Source organism: Sinocyclocheilus rhinocerous, unplaced genomic scaffold (assembly GCF_001515625.1).
Source record: "Sinocyclocheilus rhinocerous isolate Xijiao unplaced genomic scaffold, SAMN03320098_v1.1 scaffold5016, whole genome shotgun sequence".
Taxonomy (NCBI): domain Eukaryota; kingdom Metazoa; phylum Chordata; class Actinopteri; order Cypriniformes; family Cyprinidae; genus Sinocyclocheilus; species Sinocyclocheilus rhinocerous.
Window position 1 is genome coordinate 236,479 of NW_015658380.1, and position 11,585 is coordinate 248,063.

Below are 11,585 nucleotides of genomic sequence, written 5' to 3' on the forward strand. Positions count from 1 at the left end.
TAATTTTTGCTTATTAGTACGGTTGAACTAGATAATCGAAGGTCAGAAGCAAAGACATTGGTTAATAGAATGGGATTAAATACATAAAGGATATTTGTGTTGTTTAACATTTAGTTATTGCAGGTTTGCGTCATATTCTGAGTTGCAGTATTTTTAATCATTTTGAGGAATACTGAATCTGTTTTTTTTGTGAGAGATTAATTAATGCATATTCATATTTATTTTAGAACTACATTAACATCTGATTTCTCTCAACATGGGGGCAGGAGAGCTGTCAATCAATAAATTGAAAAAAAAAAGTAACTTGCCTTATTTGAAAAAGTAACTCAGATATTCTCTTGTAAATTAAAAAGTAATGCGTTACTTTACTAGTTACTTGAAAAAAAGTAATCTGATTACGTAACTCGCGTTACTTGTAATGCGTTACCCCCAACACTGGTTATTTAGTCCAGAATAATTAACTTAATATTTATTTCATATTAAGGCTAATAGCCTATAACCTAATTTGCACTGTTCATTACTAAGCCGATTCATTTCTACAGCAACTGACTATTTTACTAAATTATTTTTCAAGGAAAATAATAAAATAACCTAGACTCAGATCAATATTTCATATTTATTTAACTGACAAGTAACCGTATAAGCGTGTTGATACACAGCCAGCTGGTCGTTATCACAAAATAAACCTCTTCATGGTGACATACAGTCCTGTCGGGGTTTTATTTTGCGATAATAAACGAATGACTGTGCATTATCGCATTCTTGAATTGTAGCCACTATGCGTTCGCATCAGAGTAAATCTAGGCTACAATAACGAGAATGATATGAGCTGGAAAAAAAGTTGAACGACGTTAAACGCCTGCTCGCGCTCGCACATGCGAATGACAGATTCACTTGCTTGCTTGTGAATTTCAGTTGCATATTTTCCTGTTTGAGGGTTATTATTTCTGTCTGGCAAACAGCAAGACATCACGCTTATGCCACTGATTCACTCACTCTAATCTCGAATATAGCGCCGAGTTTGCCAACAACTTCTCCATCGCCGCGTATTGCAATCGATCGATGTCAAATAATAAGTAAAGACTATTCCCAAACAGTCAATGCAAATGTTGTTCATCTTACCCGCGTGCACCGCAGAGGAAAAACACGCATCTCATCTGGAAAGATGTTTTTGCGTTGAAGCTGTTGCTGTATTTACATTTTAATTCGGTTCCCGGATCCCAGTGTACGGTGATGCTCGTCAGGCTACCATTTCTCTGACTAACATGACGATGACTGGGAAATCGCAACAGCTACATCCCACAAATGTGGGAGGGGGGAGAACAAAACACTGGTATATGATGATGATGATGATGATGATGCATGAATTAAAATGAATCACATTTATTAAATCAAACACTGTTATACAAGGGCCAGAGAGAGAGAAATGACCACTGCAGTGGACTTAAAAGTATTTGGACACTTGAGTCATACTTATGGATTATCATTGCATTAGATCAGGGCTTTCCAGACCCAGGGACCTCATATGTAAGTTGTGCTATCATTAAAATATTAATAAATTACATATTTGATTTTGATGTTCATGCAGGTTGATATAAATGTAATTAAAGGTTTAAATTATGTATGTTTTGCATATCTGGCATTAGACAGCAAACCCCGTGTCATTTATTTTTAAAGACAGACAGCACAAGCATGCTTTTTCAAGCAAAGCTTAAGTGTGAAATAATAAAACAAGACACCTATTTATGACGCCTGCTGTGAACGTGAAGAGAACTGACTTTGTACATCCACTTTAGCAACCAGATAAAAAATTGAGATACAACAACCAACCAGATAAAATGATGAAGAGAACTGAATTAGTAAAGAGAGTTCAGCCAAAAAAGAAAATTTGCTGAAAATGTGCTCACCCTCAAGTCATTCAAGATTAAGTTGAGTTTGTTTCTTCATCAGATTTGGAGAAATGTAGCATTGCATCAGTGTCTCAGCAATGGATGCTCTGCAGTGAATGGGTGCCGTCAGAATGAGAGTCCAAACAGCTGATAAAAACATCACAATAATCAAGATGATGTTAACTTCTCGAGATGTTAACTGATGGACTGGAGGGGTGTGGATTATTTGTGGATTATTGTGATGTTTTTATCAGCTGTTTGGACTCTCATTCTGACGGCACCCATTCACTGCAGAGCATCCATTGCTGAGACACTGATGCAATGCTACATTTCTCCAAATCTGATGAAGAAACAAACTCATCCTAATCTTGGATGGCCTGAGGCTGTATGAATGCTATACTGAATTCTAGTTATGCATTGTGCAGTGATGCATCATTTACTCAATCATGCGCAAAAGGGTAAAATGTGTGATCCATTGTGTGATCCATATGTAATAAAACTACACATTAACACTTCTCTGATGCATCTGTAATTACGAGCCATTTCTATTTTCTGTCCATTATATTATGCGACTAAAACAGAAACTGCTTCATATTCATATCACACATTCATATCATTGTGCACAGCATGAAATATGCCATTTCCCCGCGTGGGATTATGATTTGACTATTGTAGACTAGAGTCTCAGAGTATGAAGCTTTTTCATAGTGGTTGACTGATATGGATTTTTTTTAATGCTTGTGGCGATATCTAGAGGCACTAGTTCCTTTTGTTTTTATGTGCTTTTCGGAGGCAGGTTTATCTGAAATAGATTAGAGCGCAATAATAGACTGCCATGGAAAAAGTAAATGTGTATTAACCCTCTGGGGTCCGAGGGCGTTTTGGGGCCCTGGAGTAGTTTTGACATGCCCTGAAATCTGAGCTTTTTTCAGTTGCTTATAAACCTTTTAATGGCTAAAGTTTAATAACACTGTAATCAGCACAAACTGGGCTACAATAATATGTGAGCAGCATGTATGTATGTGATTGTGTTTTTGAGAAAACAACGTTTATGCGTGCTTAGTGAAAAACTACAATTTTAAAGTCACTGAAATAAGGCCATAAAACACCTGCAGAACATTTGTTCACAATACTTTTGAGAACTGGATCTTGAAGTCTAGAGTTTTTGCTTCAAAATGATGTGAAAATCATCATTCATCATCTCACTCATTCACAGAAAACAATATATTGATTAAAATTTTCTAAGACACTTTTTGTGTAGAAAAGGTATATGCGAGGAGGCGTGAATGATCATGAATAATGCTGTGATTCACACCTGAGAAGACAAAGGCCTGCATAATGAGCCTTTCAGTCAGGTGTGTAACTGAGAGGGAATTGCTACAAGAAAGAATAATAAATATATAATATAAATATATAAATACATTTATATATTTTTTGTTTGTAGTTTATTTAGAATATATATAACTATCACATAAAATAACTTGAGATTCACTTGCGAGTGCAGTTAAACATTTTATTAGGGGGGAAAAAAACACAAAAGTCATGACGTCATGGGTGCAATATCCAAAACAGGGCAGGAAACTTGAACAACATTTTGAAGTGACTCATGGGAGTGTGTGCATCACATGGTCTTAGCTGTGGTCCAGGTTCCTGTGCAGGCAGGAATATCAGAGCCTGTGGAACATGTCAACATGAGTCTCTGTTTTCCATGACTGAGTGGGCTGCTCTGCTTTGGCTCTCTTTGCAACAGGTTCTTTTACACTGTTATTCTCACATCTGAAATAAAAAAAAAGTAAGCATGCTGTTTACACAAACTACATTATTAACATTATTGTGATGTTCACTGATACTAGTACTAATTTATTGAAACAAAGAACACAATTACCACATAGCAAACATATTTTACCATACAGCAAATAAATCAAATGAAAGTAACATCTGTAAAATAGTGAATGCACACTTACTTTAATATTCTGAATGGAGCTGAAAACTGAACGAGCGTACCCTTCCTGTGTGAGATGCAGTTTAAGGCAAGAGTGGTGTTCACAGTCCTAAAATAATTTATAATTTAAGTATCATGTCACTGAAGACTGGAGTAATGATGCTGAAAATTCAGTTTTTCATCACAGGAATAAATTACATTTTCAAATATATTATAGTAGAAAACAGACATATTAAATTATATTAGACATATTATGCCCCTTTTAGTTTACGTTAAAAACACACGAGTTGATCTAATGAAATGTGTTTATGCGGTTTAAGGTTAAAAAAACACATTATTTTCCACATACTGTACATTATTGTTTCTCCTCTATGCCCCGCCTTTCTGAAACACATCGATTTTTACAAAACTCATCGGTCTGAAAAGTGAGGTGTGCTCTGATTGGCCTTTGGAAGACCAAACAAAATAGTTTCACTTTCACAACTAAACACACAGCGTCTTCACGACATGGCGGCGGCAGTGGCAGCAACAATAAAGTTACTCCTTTTTTCTTTGCGTGAACATTTGGGCGGCGTTATGCAAATCTTCCCACATTGTGACGTAGATATGTGGGGGCGTGTTAGAACGAGGCGTTTAGGAGGGCGTGGACGAGTCTTAACTTTTATAAAGAATAACTCTTTGGATTTGAGACTTTAGTCTTTGCAACTTTACAGATCTTCTTTATGCACCAAGAGCTTGTAACACTCCAAAGAGAAAGGAAAACTTGAAATCGCATCATATGACCCCTTTAAATAAAGCATAATGTACAGGTTTACTTGCTACTAAGTAACTCAAACAAAACTCATTCACACTCTTTCAAAGATTTCACGTCACTGGTGAACTTGTTCCCCTCAAAGCGCTTGTTGTATCAACTTTGTACCTTGTAAACATGACTTTGTTTCCAGGCAGACTGATAAAAAATTGATAATAAGAAGAAAAACAAGATGTAGACAGAGTTCATGAGTATAACGTCTTTTAGTAATGGATTTAATGCTGATATGTAGAGAGAGTAGAGCTGCTAATGGCGATATATACATAATAAAATAAATAATGGCAAATGTGCTGTGCACAAAATTGCCAAAATCAAATGAACATTTAGGCAATGTGTACTCAAAATTCATTAAAAATGTTGGCTGTCGGGAGATTTTGGAATTGATACAAGAAAAAAAAAAACACTTTTATCAATCAGCCAAGTCAATTATTGGCATCATTTATAATCCCAAACTGGTGTGCATCTTACTGCTTTTTAGTGCAGAAAAGTTTGTAATGGGTGAAAAGAATATATTATATTATGCTTGTCCTTCAGGAAGAATCATGCTAATAACTTGTAATAGTTAGGGTTGGGGTTTATGCAAATATGGAAACACAGCAATGTTTACTTGCAAATCTTTACAGGTGTCAGCTTCTAAGATTTGTTAGAGAGCAAGTCTCACCGGAGAAAGCACAGAGATCACACTTGTGTAGGCTGTTTTATATAAATGTGCGAGTATATATAAATAAATATATATATTTTTCATTTTCAGTCTCTCGAGTATCAGGCGTTTGTGCTGCTGAACCATCTGCGGTCCTTTACATCTGTGCAGCATCAACAGCAATCACTGTCTCTGTGGGGCTCCACCTGTAGCCACTGTCACATGGCCACGCTTTTACCCCATTTCTTTCCATTTTTTTTGCTGTTATTGCAACATAAAAATAAACTGCTCCTGTATTTTTTTTTTTTTCAAAACAGCCACCAAATCCTAAAATCAGTCAAACAGAGAATGAAGTGCACAATGGCTCAAAACAGAACATAATCTAACCCAAAAACATAATATTTAGGTCCAAATTTATGCATTTGGATTACACATTTTAGCCAAAACAAACTAATAAACTTGTGATGCATATTTGTCAGTCACACATAAATGAAACAGGTAAGATTTCTGCACTTTAAAAAATCATATCAATATCAATAAATGGCACAGTTTATTATTAATTATTTGCATCTACTTGATTTTAGTTAAATAATAATAGTTTCAAAATAAATGTATTCAAATAACTTAAAATTAGCTTAAATCTGTTCATTGTGAAAACAATTACATTTAGTCAGCTAAAAAGTATGAAAATATGCTGAGGAACATGCAAAATTAACTAATAAAATGTGTACCATGATTGCAGTGTACGTCATTTTGGATAAAACTGTCTGCCAAATGCATAAATGCAAATGTAAATACAAATTAGACCTATATACAGTGTGTGTGTGTGTGTGTATACAGTACACACACACACACACACACACACACACACACACATAGACACACACAGACACACACACACACACACTGTGTGTATAGATAGATATATGCAATAGAATAAACTCATGTCTTGATCAGAGTGTGGAGGTGGATGACAGCCTGATGCTACTGAATCTGACACTCACGTCGTTCCTCATATGAAAAGCATCTTGTTCTTAGTCACAATGAGAAAGCAACACACACACACACACACACACACACACACACACATAGACACACACAGACACACACACACACACACACTGTGTGTTTAGATAGATAGCTGCACTAGAATAAACTCATGTCTTGATCAGAGTGTGGAGGTGGATGACAGCCTGATGCTACTGAATCTGACACTCACGTCGTTCCTCATATGAAAAGCATCTTGTTCTTAGTCACAATGAGAAAGCAATTAGGGGCATCTCCAAATCTGGAGTGCAGAGGGACTGAATAATGAGAGCAGAAAAACACAACAACAACAAAGGCATGAATTACATCCAAGGACATGAAACTGCGTAAGCCAGCAATTGCGTGTATTCAATTTTTGTCCTTTGACAAGGCCGTGCCTTCAAATGGTTGTACAGAAAAATAGAAAAGAAAATGTTTATATTAACATTTTTCCCATTTACACGTATGAATAGTCCCACAAACATGACATTTAGTTTACTTGCTAATAACTCCCTCAAACAAAAATGGCCAGAGGGTAAGTACATTTTCAGCATATTTTCATTTTTGAGTAAACTATTCCTTTAAATTGGTCAGCTTACACATTCAAATTGAAAAAGTCCATCTCCTATCGTCTCTCACATCAAAATCAAGCCACATATTTGTTTAGAGCTGTTTTGGCTTGTAAACGGTGCTTGATCTGTGCAGATTTCTCTCCTGATTCAGACCAAAACACTTTTTGACTGGAGGAAGCGTTATTATGGATTATGAACTCATATTTTAACTGGAAGCAACGGTTTGAAGTTAAAAACATCTTAATGATGGATTTGTTTCTTACGAATATGCTACTTTTGTCTTCTCAAGACATTAATCGATGGACTGGAGTGGTGTGGATTACTTGTGGATTATTGTGATGTTTTTATCAGCTCTCATTCTGACGGCACCCATTCACTGCAATGGATCCGTTGTTGCTGATTGGATCTGAACTGTCTATTTCTGCCAGCTCTAGCCAGTTTTGCGTTCAACATGAATGAGCCAGTCAGTGAAGCGACTGTGGGCGGTCCGTGCCGTCACTAGGCTTTCCTGGGCAAGTCTTCTATGACACCGCACACATTTACATTTCTAACACTTCAGAGAACAATGCTTTCCAGCTGCCGCAGACACCCGAAGATGACTGAAAATGAGAGGTGAGTCATAATTGTTGGTCATTAGGTCCGAACGCACAAAACATTCAACTCCAATCATCCTCAAAGCCAATCAGTAAAGATTTATTTTGTTCAGAGCATAAAAGGATGTGACAATGGGCTCTAGGCTTGTTTGTCCAAGTGCATGCACATTGGGGAAAAAAAGGTCGGTGATCTGTAGCTTCTTAGACGATGTGTGTAATTAATGATGAAAGAGACTTGCATTGTTACATGTATTACACACTATTTCAGTCTTTCTATTTCAAAACTGTTACTTGCAGTTTCTTTGTAATTATTTGATAAAGTTACTAGCAATTTCTAGTTTTTAGCAAAATACTAGGTTTTTTTTCAGTGTTTTTAAGGCTTCCCACACCACCAAGTTTCACAAACAGCAATTTCCAGCTGATAAGCATAACTAGAAAAAAAATATTTGAAAGCCTCTAAGTGCTGTTTGAAATTTTCTTATAAATTAAGCATTTTTCTCAGGCTCCTATGTGTAGGTTCAGTAAATTCATTAAAGTGAAATAGCTGAACATAAACATAGGAGCCAGAGAAAACATACTAATTTTAGAAGAAAATTTCAGATGGCACTTAGAGGCTTTTGCATCTGAACTCTTCATTTTCACAACAAATCCCCTTATATTACCATGCTTTCTATGATTGTTATGTGTTTTGAAGACTTCAACTGCACATTCAGTGTTCAGACTTACAAAAACACAAAGAGAAAGGAGCAACAACAACAACAACAAAACACTATTCCATGCTTCTAATAGACTTTTATATTGCATACTTGGATATTATTTTGACACAAGTCGTATCTCATTTGAGGCTGCACTACTGAAATGTTGACTAGGTGTTTTTTTTTCCCTAAAATGGGTCATGTCTGCAAAAAAAACAATGAGACACGGCAGCGATGTCCTCGCCTCTGCCTCACAATATCTCCTCCTCACAATATCTACTAAATAAATGACAGGAGATTTAAAAATAGGCCATTACGTTCCTTATACCATCAGTATATTTATTCGGCAGCAATAAAGCTAATCTGAAATGCGTGAGATGTGTGAGCTCCCTCTGTTGGCCGAATAAGATTAAAACCTCCAGGATTCAGATGGACTCTACATTCAACACAATCAAGGGTGTAGAGTTGAGTAGAGATGCTATGACATGTCCCTACCAATATCCAGCGACTACTAAATTGTCCTTAGCAATAATTTTGATCAAACAATTAAATATATGTGTATGTAACCACTGCTGTTGTAATTTCTGACGCATCTGAAATAGGTTATAAAATTGATATTATCTGAGAAGTTAAAGATATACACTAGAAAACGGTTCACTTTCAATGAAGCACATTTAATACATGAGCGGAGTAAGAACATATGAGAGCCCAAGTGTTTCAAACATACGAGCACAGTTCAGCTGAATGATAAAGTTTACCCTCTTTAACTTTATGTTGTGCTGCTGTTTTGTGTTCATCTGCTTCTCCCATTTGCTCTTTCTACATTGACTACATATAGACTAATACAATCAATTACAACAATAATTTCTCAAATATTCATTACAATATGATAAATTGAACATTCCCTGGTATGAGAGACTGGATGCTCTCAACTGATTTTCTATAGAACTGTCAGCAACTGAACTGTGGTGGTCAAACTATTTAAACTAAAGTGAATTAAGCTAAAAACTCAATCATAATGCACAATGTTTCCATGTATTTTCATGTGCAGCTCGTCATATCAATGGAGTGTTTTCACTGTTAGAAGCCTAAAGCCGTTACCTCACCTCAAGTGTTTCAAACATACGAGCACAGTTCAGCTGAATGATAAAGTTTACCCTCTTTAACTTTATGTTGTGCTGCTGTTTTGTGTTCATCTGCTTCTCCCATTTGCTCTTTCTACATTGACTACATATAGACTAATACAATCAATTACAACAATAATTTCTCAAATATTCATTACAATATGATAAATTGAACATTCCCTGGTATGAGAGACTGGATGCTCTCAACTGATTTTCTATAGAACTGTCAGCAACTGAACTGTGGTGGTCAAACTATTTAAACTAAAGTGAATTAAGCTAGAAACTCAATCATAATGCACAATGTTTCCATGTATTTTCATGTGCGGCTCGTCATATCAATGGAGTGTTTTCACTGTTAGAAGCCTAAACCAGTTACCTCACCTCAATATGTTCTTAGATTTGTTTTCGGATGTTATCTTTGGAATAAAAAATAGATATTTTCTTTGTAAACATCATAGGCCTACTTTTCATGCTTTCAATGTGGAACTAAAGTGAATTAAGCTAAAAACTCAATCATAATGCACAATGTTTCCATGTATTTTCATGTGCAGCTCGTCATATCAATGGAGTGTTTTCACTGTTAGAAGCCTAAAGCCGTTACCTCACCTCAATATGTTCTTAGATTTGTTTTCGGATGTTACCTTTGGAATAAAAAATAGATATTTTCTTTGTAAACATCATAGGCCTACTTTTCATGCTTTCAATGTGGAACTAGCCACAGCTAGATAGACCTTCTTCTCAAACCTTATAAATAGTAACATAAACAACACTCGCACTCTTTTTGCTGCTGTTGAGAGACTAACAAGTCAGATTCACAGTCGAATGCTCTCCGACAGCAAATGCAATGAGTTTGCTTGCTTCTTTTCTGAGAAGATCAATTATATCAGGAAGGCGATTAGCACATCCTCAAGTTATGCAAGTTACTATGTCTGTTTTTGAAGCAATTGATAGCAAAATTTTGGAAGAAATAGTACAGCACCTTAAATCGTCAACCTGCTATCTTGACACACTTCACACATCTTTTTTCAAAAGTGTGCTTAATACTGTTGCCAACTCTCGCGAGACAAATAAGCAACCGCAGCATCAAAAACAAGCCCAATATTTTTCGATATTTTATTATCATCAATATTATTTATTATCAATTATTTATTACCAATAAATGAGCCCGCAACATATTAAACTGAAACTATCCTTTTATCTGAAAATCTACCTTATAAAGGAAAAAAGTCATCCCTCTCCTCTACGTCTACTATCATCGCTTGGATTACAGTGTCACCCTCATTGAAGAAAAATCACCTTCAAAAAGAAGGCGTGTGCGGAGAGGGCAGAATATTTGACAAATTACGCTGCAGCACTTATATTTTTGCACTGATTGGCTATTAACTGTGAGCAGACAGAGTGTCAATCAATGCATTGGAGAATACAGTGAACATAAATGAAAAGAAATGAAGTTGCTTGTCAGGCTTTCCTAACAAGAAGCAACCATGTTTTTTAAAATAAGCCCAAATAACCGCAACCCACGACCCGGGATTTTTTCATGCAACTTTACAAAAAAAGAAGCCCAAAGTCACGTATAATACGCGGACTTGGCAACTCTGCTTGCAAGTTAGACTCCTAAAAACACCTTTGCTCACGTGCAAACAAGTGCGCGGCTGCGCTCACAACCGCAGATGATTCATTTTCCACTCAAGTCGAGTCTGGGGTGTGCGATATACAGTATATCTGCGATAATATGGTGAGTGTTGTTGTAATGATGTGCGATCTGACATTATCAAGTAGGCTATATCACCAAATCGCACATAGAGTGCACGCACGTTGATTTATTAGTCTATTAAAATTCAATCCAAGCGCGGGGCCCGGGGCCCGGTGCCCGGTGCGACCGCACCAGTTGCACCCCCCTAAGGATGGCCCTGGATGGTGTTTACTTATTGAATGAATCAGCTGAACGAATCGGTTGAATAAATGATTCAGTGATTCACTCAGTAACACAGTCAAATGCGTTGTTTCTGAATGAATCAGTAGTTTGAATGAATCAGTTGAATCTCAATGACTCACTCATTAACAGTCACTTGCTGTCACCTACTGGCGCTTTTAATTTCACATTTCGACTATTTTTTTTTTTTCATGTTTTAAATTATTTCAAATATCAGTATTCAACGTTTTATGTTAAAAACAGAACATTATGCATCTGTAACTGCAGTTTAAATGCATCCATGTCCCCTCTGAGATAGCCTACATAAACTGTGTAAATACATCTAAATGCTATTTCAGATGCAGATTCCAGAAATGTTTT

At 36.2% G+C, this 11,585-nt stretch overlaps 1 protein-coding gene and 1 long non-coding RNA gene across 2 annotated transcripts in view; one reads left to right on the top strand and one right to left on the bottom strand.

Moving 5' to 3' along the window:
* The window catches only part of slitrk5b (SLIT and NTRK-like family, member 5b), a 10,031-nt gene extending 8,797 nt beyond the window's left edge, over positions 1-1,234 (bottom strand). The window contains exon 1 of the mRNA XM_016530343.1: positions 1,123-1,234. The gene's annotated coding sequence lies outside the window, so the exon portion shown is untranslated. The remainder of the gene's footprint in view (positions 1-1,122) is intronic.
* Positions 1-5,635, top strand: part of LOC107722118 (uncharacterized) — a 46,203-nt gene extending 40,568 nt beyond the window's left edge. The window contains exon 3 of the long non-coding RNA XR_001637776.1: positions 5,394-5,635. This is a non-coding gene — a long non-coding RNA (uncharacterized LOC107722118). The remainder of the gene's footprint in view (positions 1-5,393) is intronic.
* Positions 5,636-11,585: the final 5,950 nt, after the last annotated feature.